Below are 13,858 nucleotides of genomic sequence, written 5' to 3' on the forward strand. Positions count from 1 at the left end.
TGCACCATAACAGTCTTTAATACTTTGGCCTTCTGATGCTTCTTGGAACATAACACCATGACACACACTTACATTGCAAAGACTTCTTAATGTTCTGTAATTAGTTAATTAACACATTGAAATTGGAAACGTACCTTTCCAAAGTCTAACACACCATAATTAACTGTAGAAATTGATGGGATGAAACTATCTTTCTAATATTGTTAATTTCCTAAGTTTAAATTCCCCGTGCTCTTTCACACCACATATATCTGTCTCCTAAACTTCAGTCCAGTGTGTGTAGACTGAACTCAGATCAAAGAATAAATGAAATCTGGCAGCTGACATCTCTTCCCTTAACTCTCAAAGTCCTTTTAATAAATACAATGAACTACCATTACTGTTACAATGAATCTGAATTGTATTCAGATTTGTCATTTAAAGCTTTAGTCTGCCCTTTTTATTTGCAGAGTATATTCTTTCTCTAGGAAAGTTTGATTCATGTAACATGTCCATGGTGAACTCTTGAACTCAGACAATATTAAAAATGATCGTGTGCATACAAGCACCCTGACATTTATGTATAACTAGGCATTGACTGTGAGTCTATGATAACAATGCACAATTATTTTAGGAGAATGGTGGATTATGCATAAGAATGAAACAATTGTTGCCAAGAAAAATTATGCTGGGTAAAGAGAAAATGGTTGGACCATCAATTGAAAGAATAACAGTAAAAACAAATTTGGAGAAGCTGAACTTTTATCCAAGAAAAAAAGTAAAGGAGTCTTCTCAGTAAAAGAACAAGTATTGCTTCAGGTAACTAAACGTAATCATCCTTCAGAAACCTTCTGAATTACCTAGAAATGCCATTGATATTGATAGAATAATTGGCATCCTTCAAAGTGATATTTCAGATAATACTGCATTATCATTTCCTTACTTAAGTAATAGAAGCCTTTCTTCTTGTACTGCTGTCTATATTCTTAGTATTTACATAAATAGGTGAGAAGGAGGTTCACTGGACTCGAAATGTTAACTCTGATTTCTCTGAATAGACGCTGCCAGACCTGCTGAGATTTTTCAATAATTTCTGTTTTTGTTTCAGATTTCCAGCTTCCACAGTCCTTTTGGGTTTTTTTTTAGCATAATCGGATTGCCTGATGACCCTGTACACCTGGGGATGGTGACAGAAATCACACTACACCAGGTCATAATCCAACAGGTTTATTTGAAATCACAAGCTTTTGGAGCACTGCTCCTTTGTCAGGTGAAGTGGAGGAAGCATAGGCTCAGAAGACATGATTTTGTGCCTGCTCTTCCTTCCACTTCACCTGACAAAGGAGCAATGTTCCAAAAACTTGAGAGTTCAAATAAATCTTTTGGACTATACCCTGCCGTTGTGTGACTTCTGAATTTGTCCACTCCAGTCCAACATCAGCACCTCCACATCTTGGGGATGATGAGTTATGGGAAAAAAATATGTTTCTTTCAGGATTTGATAGTATCATTACGTACTCATGACTGAAAAAATCTTGAATGCTGCTGGCTGATTGATACCACTGTGTTGCTCTGGCCCAGCTCTGAAAGGCATCTGTTACATAAAATATGAAGATAAGCCAGCATTTGAATTTCCTTTCTCGTTCATCATGTAAGTCACATAGAAATTGCCTGTTAAATTAACAGCTGAGATTGCCATGGTACTTGAAACTCATGCTGGAAGCTTGGTACTGGCTGGGGGATGCCTGGAAAACAGTTGGGAATTGCATTGGGGTCACTCTTTGACCAGTCCTGCCATTGGGGCATCTACCTGGTGGTGAGATCAGATGTGGATTTGTTGCCCTCCAGATGGAGGAGCATTGTCATGTTAAATAGTTAAAGTTCCTACTAAGGATCATTTTCCTGGTGCATTGAAATGTTGCTGGTGGTGAAGCGGTCCTAATTATTTCCTGTCAAGATTAGAGTGGTGCTGGAAAAGCACAGCAGGTCAGGCAGCATCCGAGGAACAGGAAAATCAATGTTTTGGGCAAAAGCCCTTCTTCAGGCTTGATGAAGGGCTTTTGCCCGAAACATGGATTTTCCTGCTCCTCAGATGCTGCCTGACCTGCTGTACTTTTCCAGCACCACTCTAATCTTGACTGTGATCTCCAGCATCTGCAATACTCACTGTCATCTAATTATTTCCTGTACCAGTAAACTGAAATTTTTGCGATTTATGTACCACACAGGGATGAAGGCATTTTTCTTTTTTTGACAGCATCTTGATTTTCTTGAGGGATATATCTTAAAGGTTTGGGGATACCTTTGGTTACGAGTGCCTCCTTTATCATTCTCACTAACTTCTTTAAGTGTGGCAGTAATGTGGTAAAAATACCATATTTATTTAGGTTGACACATAAGGTATTTTATCTCATGCAGAAGTAGAATTAGAAGAATTTATCACTATCCTCAATAATCATTACCATTCTACTAAACTTAAAGCCACAAAACACAGGAAAACATTAATTTCCTTGATATTACAGTCTTAAAATTGCCACAAGATAACAGGCATATGTTAAGCAATAAATGCTTAATAATCTTTGTGTAACCACCAAAAACCATTTCATGCTCGAAGTATGTGCCCTAGAGTACAACTTCCTCTGGCTGAAACTGAGGGAAATTAGTTGAGAAAAGCCTGCCAATGGCTCCAAGTGAAGAGTTACATTTGCTAAAATACTACACAATCTCTCTTTCTATTTCAATAATATACTGCTTATCTATTCTTTCTGCCAAAGCAGGCGAGTTCACATTTTCCCACATTACACCCCCCCTGCTGATTCTTTTCTCACTCATTAAATCTATCTATATCCCCTTATAGGCTTTCTACCTCTTCTTAAAAGCTTCCTGAGATGGGTAATTCACTCAGCACTTCAGGCTGTAGATGGTTCACCTTTCTGTTTTGCACTGATATGCTGGGCACCCCAATCATTGAGGATGATTTGTTTAGCCTCCTCCTCCCACTGCTTGTTTAATTGCCCACTGCTATTCATGGCTTGATCTGACAGGCCTTCAGAGCTAAGATCTGATAGGCCTTCAAAGCTAAGATCTGATCTATTGGATGTGGAATTGCTTAGCTCTGTATATGGTGCTTCTGCTGTTGGGCTTGCAAGTAGTCCTGTGCAATAGCTTCACTCGATTAATACCATATTTTCAGATGTGCTTGTTGCTGCTCCTGGCAAATCACTATAGTCTTACCAGACCATAGGGGTGCTCTCTCATTCTAGGGAGACAGCTGGTGGTGATTTAACCTGAGGGCCATCAGACCTCAGGTGAGGAGATTGAGAAAGAGAGTCTTTCATGGTAACCTCAGCCAGTGCAGGGATTGAACTCATGATGTTGACCTCACACTGCTTCATAAACCAATCGTTCAGCTAACTGAGCTAAACTAACTGGTGTACCCTTCTGCACTCATCATTGAATCAGTGTGTTTCCTATGTCTTGATGGTGATCATAGAGTGGCAATGAAGTCTTAGATTATGTTTGAATATAATTCTATTGCCACTGATAGCTGATAGCACCTCATGAGAGTGCCCAGTTCATAGTTGCTATATCCCATTTTACACGGTGGTAATGTCAAACAATGTAATGGAGGATATTTCTCAATATGCAGACTTGTCTTCACTATTTCTATACAGAGGTCCTTCTTACCCATCCTATTATCACCAAATACAATTGCAAAAGATAAATCAGTGAGGACAAGATAAAGAAGCATTTTCACTCTTGGTTTGCTCACCACCTCCTTCAGGACTTAGCCAGCTTGGTCAGAAATACATAATTGCTTACAATTGAGAATAACTTCAATGGTCATGTGTTTGTTGATGAGCTCAAGGGAGAAATAATCAGGGTTACAGTTATCTTCATCCTAATGCTGGCCTCCATTCTTTTAAAGCACAGCGAGTTGTGGAGAACATGGAAGCACTGAAAAGTGCCTATATTTGACCTGGATCTTGTGGTCAGTGGTGAATAAACACTGCTATACTTAAACTTCCCCACAATTTTCTGTAGGCTTTTGTACTTCTGGGATTTGAAATCCATTTTTACATAGTCCTTCTGAGTAACTAGGGTGCATAATTGCATAACTTCTCGACCAAATTACAGAAATAGATATGGGATTAAGAAGGATAGGCAAAAGAGGCAGAAAAAGTAAGAATATATTAAATTTGTTAACTTTAAAGTCTCAAACAAAAATTAAAATCTATAGCAATGACACCCTGTATTTGTAAACATTAACTTTGAATGGTAAAGAGCCTTTTAGTAGTAGTTTAGTATTCTCACTACATTAAGAAAAAACATTTGTACTATAATGGATAACCTGTGAAGATTTAAATGTACATCAGTTAGATAAGTACAAGAACATTGTGTGCTTCCATGTATTTGAAACTTGAGTTACTCTTAAAATACCAATACAGAAAAGTTTGAGGAGGAGCAGGATAATTTGGAGAACAACTCTAAGATTGGCATTTATCTGCGTCTGTGCAGTCACAGAAAGTTGCTGTCTGATCTATTACTATACCATGAATGTTGATGGCCTCACTGTTATTTATTGTGGAAATGCCTCAGTAATGTATATTTTGAAAATCAATACTGTGAAATCTGAAGCTAAGAATGCATTAATATCCTCTTCAATTTTTTTTGCAAAATATACTCACTGCTATGTTATAGAAATATCTTTTACAATATGGAAATATGAAGTGAATTAACATCCCTTTTTGATGTCACTATTATTAAAAAGGAAAGTGTGATCACAGAAAAGTTGAAAATCAATTGACTCAGATTATCAGGTCACTGATAAGAGATTTCTCCATGTTTGGAAAGAACCATAATTTTAAGTATTGCTAAAAGAAGACAAGAAGTTGAAGCCTTTCATCTTGCAATCATCAGACTAGCATGCAAGAAACAGACTTGAAAGTGGAAACACAATTGGCATGGCAGTGCAGCAAGAACAGTTAACTGTCAATCTTAATTCTCAGATCAGGCAGGTAGATTTTGATTGATCAGGGCAAGGAATTATAGCAGACTTTGGCTATTTCCATAACTCCTTTGCATTTTGAATAAAGTACAATGTATGTGAAAATTCCTTTTACCTACTTAAAACAGGATTATACTTGGTTATTTCATTTCTGCCTCTGCACCTTCCCCAATAACAAAACCCCATGCCCCTCTGAAGGCATTTTTTTTACAGCACGCTCATATTTAAGCATAAATCTATGCATACACATGACTCTACCTGCAGAAGTGCGAATCTTCCCTCAAAACAACACATTTATCTGATTTAGAACTATATCCCTGTTCCTTCAATGTTGTTTGGTCAAAAATCTGGAACTCTCTATCTCATCATACTTGGACAAGGGCAGTTCAAGAAGGGCTCATTTTCTGAAGGACATCTTTGGATGGGCAACAAATGCTGGCCTATTCAGGAACAAATAAAACAGAAATCAACAAATCAGGCGGAACTAAATTCAAGCCAGTATACAGGGATCACAGGACAGTGATTCACCTAGTTCTGATAGATGTTGCTAACTCTACTTTTTTTTCTAGTTTTCATTAATATCGTTGTGAAGTGCATTTAGCGACTTTTGATAACCCTGCAATATAACTGCAGATGACCTGGTAATATGCCTTAAGAAACTAAATGTATGTGTGCATTCCTGGACAAGTGCAAGTGTGAACTGAACTGGTTTTCTAAGATATTAAGTAGAAAACAAACCATTAGACGAAATGATACAAGAGCAGCATTAGGCCGTTTGGCCCATTGGACTTCCCCAGCCATTCGCTCGCAGTGAATATATTTTCAATCCTCTGCCTTCTCCCTGTAACCTTTGGTTCCCTTACCAATCAAGAACATATCTCTCTCAGTCTTAAATTCAATTAAAATAGTAGTCAATGTGTCTGTTTTAGGAACTAATTGAATTCTTTAAGCAATCTCTCAAAAAAATGTGCTTTGAAATGTGACAGCATAATATTATGGCAAAGTAACCCTGAAACAGGTACTGCTTCTGCTGCAATACAAGCTTTAATATTCAATTTTAAAACTCTATCTCAATTATGATTAAAGTGCAGATATAGGAATTCCTTTTTGCAAGTTCTGTTCAAAAAAAGCACACAGTATAGAAATTCTATGGGTTTTCCTGTGACATTTTTGCAGCTTTAATAATTGATCTTGGAATGCATTGAACATTGTTACAAGAATGCTAACTAGAAACGGAATTGCAAATAGGAATAAATATCAAACTAAGAAATAATTCACCAATTGTTTTCTTAATACATGGAATTAAGAATGTGAATATCAAGTGTATATAAATATAAATAAATAACTCATTTTCTCTTTTTAAAAACTAACAATTTACTAATTCCTTTAATTTAAAAAAATGTGCCTCAAAGTTTGGCTTCAAAGAGCTGCAGCACTGAATGGTTGAATTTAGATTTCTCTGAAACTGAGAGATTCTGTTAATGTATCTCTGGAGAACGGCCACTGTGTTATACTTAGGGTGATAAAAGGGAGAGCAAGTAGCCTTAGGTTATCACGTGATATGAGAACATACGAAATGCAAAGAGGAGTTGACCAATTGGGACCTAAAGCCGGTTCTCTCATTCAGTAAGATCACGGCTGATCTTCCACTTAACTCCACTTACCCAGCCACGTGTTTCCCATATCCCTTGGTTATCTAAAACACTAAAAATCTGTTTATTCCAGTTATCATATTGCTTGCATGTAAGTAACAAAGATGAGTAACATATGTTCTGTTTATTTGCAAATCTGATACAGCTTTATTTCACAGCTCAGCTGAAATTTGCAGTTACAGATAACTTTGGATACATTCTGACTCTAGCTTGCCCCTACTAGACTGCAGTTGGTCATGTGTTTCTTCTTGGTCCTTAGCTTATCAGCATATCCACACTTAAAGCAACATTACTCTTAAAACAATGAAACAAGGATTTAGGAATCTAAGAGTCCGTATATTGTTGAGATACTTTGACATCATTCCAGATTATTTGGTGGTATATCCTTCCGGAGATTTAGACATCGCACTGGAATTTCTCAACTTCTAAATGTAGAACTTCATGTGCATGAAGCATGTTGATTGTTGTCCTGCTGGTTTTCCATATCTCCACCATCTGAGCTTATTTTTGTGCACACTCAAATACTATTCAGTTTATAGAATCCCTACAGTGCAGATAGAGGCTGTTTGGCCCATTGAGTCTGGACTGATCCTTTGAAGACAAAGCCACCGTATCCAAGTATTTCTAATGGCTAATCCACTTAGCCTATACATCCGGAGAAACTACGAATCAATTTAGCATGGTCAACCCATCTAACCTGCAAATCTTTGGACTGTGGAGGAGACCACAGCACCTGGTGACAAGAGTAGAATGTGCAAACTCCAAAGAGACAGTCATGCAAGGCTAGAATCAAACCCAGGTTCCTGTACTGTGTGGCAGCAGTATTAACCACTGTGCCACCATACTGCCCTATCTCTGAAATGGTTTCTTTTCCTTCTCAATATTGTTCCATTTGGTGTTGTGCCTCTATAGGATCTAGGTTCATTGTCACTTTGGATCACTCTGTGAGTAACCACGCACTCTGTGTTGAATGTATGATTCTGACCTTCTGTCCTTTCTACAGATTTGCACCTGTATTTTGGTCTTGAACCAGCTTCATTCTCCATTGTTTTTCAGCTTTTTTTTCTGTTTCATTGTTTTGTTGTCTTCTATCACTGAAAACTTGGAGAGGTGCTGGCTAGGCAAGTTTACCTAACTTGTCTTCCAAACACGATTTCTGCCTGGTAATGGTAAACCAGAGTTGTTGTCATTTTGGTATGAGGTTTGTAGCAGACATCAAAGTCATATCTTATAATTTTGCAGGTGTTGCACCTCTTCGTGGTTTAGGCCAAATCATATCCAAGGACTTGTGATCAGTTTCCACAATAAATTGCTTACAGACCAGGCACTTAGGAAAATTTGTAATACTGAATACTTAAGGAAATATTTCAACTCTATTGTTGGGATAATTGGATTAGTTTGTGATAGACTTTTGAATCCAAGTGAAACTGGCTTGCCATTTTATATGCACACTTCTGGCTCTTTCTCTGAAAAATTGATTTCCAAGATTGTCATCTTCCTTAGGTCCTAGTACTGCAGGATACAAATTTGTGCTGACAATGCTTTGAACACTTCGTCCTCATACAATTCACATATTTCCTTAAACATTTCCTTAATGTGATGCTTTGTCAGAATCGATTACTATGTATCGTGCTGCAAAGTTAAAAGATCTGAGATATCCCTACAAATTTTTGTTATCTCGAGAAGTCAGCATGTTTTTAACATCTTCAACTTTGCCTGGGTTGAGATGGGCACCATAACCTGAATAGACAGAGCCAAATAAGTTGTTCTGACTTACATTCACCTGGCACCTCTTGTTGAAAATGAGTCCTTCACAATGAGCTGCTGCCATCAGTGAGTGTAAATCTCGGTGATGATCTTCTTTGGCTTTGCCATCACCACAATGTCATTGGCAATACATGAACATCCAGGAATATTTTCTGTAACTGTGTCCAGATGCTATTTGATCAGATCCTGGCAGACAAGCTGAGAGTGCATCTGGAAACAATATCTTCCAAACTGTGTTCTGAATGTTGTGATTTCTTGAGATTCCTTTGCTACATGAACTGACCAATATTTGTGTTTGGCATCCAACTTGGAGAAGCATTTGGCTCCTGGGAATTTGTGGTTCAATGCCTCTTACAATGGAATTTTGTATTGGAATCTCTTTAGAGAAAGGTTTAAATGTCTTGGATCCAAACATACCCTGATTATGACATCTCTCTTCTGTACGTGTAGAATGGAACTGCACCATTCTGAGTGTTGATGAATAGAACGTACTATACAATTACATTCCATATCATCCAAATCACTTGACTCTTAGGCTTCTCATGTATGCAAATACTGCACCTTTTGGGAAGGTCAATTTATCGAATTGCATTTTCTCTGAAATGCAATACTGTATCTTATTGAAGTTTCCTATGACATTAAATCTGTCTAGATAGAATTGTTTTACATCATGGACTGACTCAACTAGATTTTTATTGGTCTCTTATGCTTGGTGATCTTGTGAATGGTCACAACGCTAAGATCTGTGCATGCTGGTAATTCTGCTATTCCTGGTGCAGTTGTATCCACTGGGTAAAATACTTGTGGTTTTCTTGCAGAATTGCCATGGCTGCACTTCATCATCAATGTAAAAATTAAGGGTATGGATGTACTATTTTATGCAGTAATGTTTGCTGTCATAGCTGGCATCATTACCTACCAATTATGTAACTTCTTACCTTTCAGGAATCTGATTTGAAGGATGTTTGTATTAGTTCCTGTGTTGATTCTGGTCTTGAGTGAAGTTAAACTTACTAATCCATAGTTGTGAGGTTTTTTCTTACAATCTTCCTCAAACAAGGACATAATAATTGCAACCTTCCAATTATTTGGCACTGCCCATGTATCTAGGGAAGAATGAAATATTATTACCAGAGCTTCTGCAATTTCTACTTTCACTTCTTTAAATATCCTTGGAAGCATTTCATCCGGCTACAGTGCCATATCAACTTCAGGTACTTAGAATTCTCCAATACCTCTTCCTTATCAATTTTAAATGCTTTGGGTGACTGAGATTCCTCCTCTATCATTGTGGCCTGGGCAGTATCTGTCTTATGGTTAAAGAAGGGTAAAATAACTCATGTTGCACCTCAGCCATGCCTCCTGTCTCCATGTGTAAGTCCCTTTTTGGTCCATAACCAACTCTACTCCTTCTTTTACACTTTTACTATCTATGTGCTAACTGAAGACTTTGAGCTTTCCCTTCATGTCAGCTGCCAGTTTTTCACATAACCCTCTTTGATTCTTTTTTTCAAACCGACTTTCTGAATCTTCTGTATTCAGCTTGGTTCTCAAATGTATGAAATGCCTGACACATGTCATAAGCTTGTATTTTCTTCTTTATTTGATTTCAATCTCCTTTATCATCCAGGGAGCTTTTGATTTGTTTATCCTACCTTTCCCCTTTGAGAGAATTTATTTTGACTGTGCCTGAACCATCTCCTCTTTGAAGTCAGCCCATTGTTTAGCTACAGCTTTTCCTCATTAAATCTTTGAGGTCAATCTTGTCCAGCTTTGTTCTGGCCCCATTGAAGACAGCTGTCCTCCTTTTGAATTATCCCTACTTTGGATTGACCAATACTATTTTCTATTGTTATACCAGCTCTTGGCATATAATGATCACTATGCCCTCAAATGTTCCCCCACAGTCCACTTGATCTGCTTGGGCAACCTCATTCCCAACTAAGCAATGCCCCCCTTCTTGTTTTCTGAACATAACTTACTGTGGGAAGTCCTTCTGAACCAAATCTAGGAATGTCTGCTCTGTACACTACCATATCCCAGTCCGTGGATGGATAATTGATAGACCTGATTATAACTACTCCATGATGTTTAATTCTCTCATTTCCTTACAGATTTGTTCCTCTACATCTCTCCCACTAGACAAGCAATGTAATTGCACCTTTCTTATTGAGGAGTCAGTTAGCTGGACAGTTGGTTTGCAGTGCAGAATGATGCCAGTTAGCGAAGGTTCATTTCCTGCACCAGCTGAGATTATGAATGACTCAACTTTCTCAACTTTTCCCCTCACCTGAGATGTGGTGACCATCAGGTTAAACCACCACCAGTCATCTTTTTCTAATGAGATATCAGCCCTAGGATCTGTTATGACTATGGCATCATTACCCTTGAGCTGTAGCTTAATGAGTTCTGTTCTTGAACTTGAAGAAGGATTACACCTGAAACTTTGACTTCTGCACCTCCTGATGCTGCTTGGCTTGCTGTGTTCTTCCAGCCTTCTGCCTGTCTACCATGAATCTATTGAAACATCCTCTTTCTCCAATGCTGCAATGTTATTCGTAACTAACCAGTCTGTTAGTTTCTAATTTACTCTTATTTTGCACCCACTCCATTGCTAGGTTAATTTAAACCCTTCACAGAAGCATTAGGAAACTGGTTTGCAAGGAACTCAATCCTGGATCTTTACAAATGTAACTTGTATAGTTTGGAAAGGCACCTTCTCCCTCAGTATCTCAGGAATCTAAAGCTATCCCTCCTGTACTATCTTTTCAACCATACATTCATCTATTTCTGTACTTGCTTGCATGTGGCACTGGGAGTAACTGGAGGTTATAAATTTAGATGCACTGCTTGGTAATTTTTTGCATAGTTTTCTAAATTCTGTCTGCCAGACCACATCCTCCTTCCTACCTGTCTTTTTACTCTTATTTCTCAGAGTTGTGATTAGCATTTCTCACTGAACTACCATAAGGCAAACTGACAAATCGTTTATTATGTCCACTTTCTCCAGGGTTTTCCTTTACTAGTTATTCTTGTGTTTGCTATCATAACAGAAGTTCTATAACAAACTAATATTTGGTCATCCACAGCTTTGGGATATGTGAGGGATTGATTTGGCACAAATTATTATTTTCTAACTGCAAAGATGATACAGCGGCCTGATAGCATGCTGCTGTCACCTGCCCACTCTATTGCCTCAGGGCAAACAAGAACGGAGGTAGAAAAATGAGATGTTTCAGCAGACGTTTCTCTGGCAGAACATCGTGGCTGAATGTTTGAGAAGATATGCGATTGGGGACAACAGCAAATCAGGAACATGTATGAGGGGATTGTCGCATTTCCATTTCATGTCAATTTATAATCCGATGTCAGGTCATGGTTGCTGGCAAGCCACCTGAATGTGGTGACAGCGCATAAGTGTGGAAATAAAGTAATTAACAGTCACTTCAAGTGCCAAAACTAACTTTTGCTTTCAGGCATTGTGAACATGAAGGGTCACAATCATATCCCTGAAAAGAAGACAACGGTCTAATGGGGCCCATTTATTAAAGGAGTAAATTAAAGGACAATGGCTCATACAGCAGGCAGAGGCATTCAGTGACTGTAAATGTGCAAAGGCAGCGCAGAGGCCTTGATTTGATTTGTATTGCTGAGGAAGCAGTTATAGTTCTATATTAAATTTAAAAGTCTATTCAATGGCTTCTACTGACTGGTTGCGATGTCACCACAAATAGATTTCTTGAGGCAGAAGGTCAGAGAGTAGGTGATGGTTGGATTCGTCAGCTTATGCTGTTCCTCATCTGCTTATGCAGCAAGTGGCCACGGTTTCCCTGGCCCATCTGTAAGCAAGTGCAAAGCAGTGTCTTTGAGTCACTTAGAAGTTGGACGATTCCATAAAACCATAGGAGTGATGGGGGGGGAACGGGCATAGGGAGGTGGCAGTGTATATGGCCCATCTTGTCAAAGCCAATTCCTCTTGCACAATCTTTAGCTGAGTATCCAATCTGCTCTCTGGTTACTAACTGGCCTGCTTATGTAAAATCCTCATGCCTTGTGCCTGTGGTGATCCTGGAATGCATCTTCCTGACCCAGATCTAAAATTCTCCCTGAGTAAAGGAAGGACTTTTGCTGTACATCTCTATGACTCTACGACTCTGATTTAATAATCTTAGCAAAGAAAGTTACCTGCTCCCTCTAGTGGTAAAATGTTTACTGTTGCAGTATAACAGAGATAAAAAATACTACAGATCGTAAGAGTCATACAGCACGGAAGGAGACTCTTTGCTCCAACCAGTCCATGCCGAACATAATCCCAAACTAAATAGTCTCACCTGCCTCCTCCTACCCCATATCCCTCCAAACCTTTCCTATTCATGTACCTATCTAAATGTTTTTTAAATGTAATCGTACCCATATTCCCCACTTCCTCAAGAAGTTCATTCTACATCCGAACAACCATCTTTATGTCTTTTTTCAACCTCTCTCCTCTCATCTTAAAAATGTGACCCCTAGTCTTGAACGTATCCCACCCACCCGTCCTAGGGAAAAGACATCTACTATTAACTCTATCTATATTCTCATTATTTTATAAACTTCTATCAGGTTGCCTCTCCATCACCTATGCTCCAGTGAAAAAAGTCCCAGCCTTTCTTTATAACTCAAATCTTACATATACAACAGCACCCTGGTAAATCTCTTCTGAATCCTCTCTAGCTTAATAATATCCTTCCTGGAACTGTCCCGTACAACCTCAGCATGCCTTCCAAATTCCTATATTCAAAGGACTGAGCAGTGAAGGCAAGCATGCTAACTGCCTTTTTAACCACCCTGTCTATATAGAGTCATAGAGATGTACAGCATGGAAACAGACCCAATTCTGTACCTGGACCCCTAGGCCCCTTTGTTCTACATAATTACCCAAGGCCCCACCATTAATTGTATAAGCCCTATCCTTGTTTGTTCTACCAAAATGCAATACCTCACATTTATCCAGATTGAACTCCATCTCCCATTTTTCAACTCATTAACCCATTTGATCAAGATCCCATTGTAATCTTAGAAAGCCTTCTTCAACTATGCACTAATTGTGGTGTCGTCCACAAGCTTACTAATCACGCTTTCTATATTCTCATCCAAACCCATTTCCAGAATCTGAAATAAAAATGGAGAATGCTGGAGCAAATCTGTAGATTTGGCAGTATCTATGGAACGAAAAACAAAGTTAATATTTTGAGTCCAGAACACCTTGGTAATTTGAGCAACAACTTGAAAACAATGGTCATAAGACTTTGACATTCACCACCCCAGATCGACTAAACATCCTCTACAATACATTAAATAATTTTGCCCCTTTTTCAAAAAATAAATTTGCTAATTTTGGAGTATTGCTTAGTTCCAAGATTTCTAATTAAGAAAGGATTAACTTGTATTGAATAATTTCAGAACAGAAGGA

At 38.3% G+C, this 13,858-nt stretch overlaps 1 protein-coding gene across 2 annotated transcripts in view; it reads left to right on the forward strand.

Annotated features, from left to right (window-relative positions):
• Nucleotides 1–13,858, forward strand: part of LOC148147553 (uncharacterized) — a 36,798-nt gene that overhangs the window by 4,933 nt on the left and 18,007 nt on the right. The gene's annotated exons all lie outside the window — the stretch shown is intronic.

Source organism: Chiloscyllium plagiosum, unplaced genomic scaffold, assembly GCF_037043375.1.
Source record: "Chiloscyllium plagiosum isolate Xiang-an unplaced genomic scaffold, Cpla_swu_hap1 HiC_scaffold_16, whole genome shotgun sequence".
In the NCBI taxonomy this organism is placed as follows: domain Eukaryota; kingdom Metazoa; phylum Chordata; class Chondrichthyes; order Orectolobiformes; family Hemiscylliidae; genus Chiloscyllium; species Chiloscyllium plagiosum.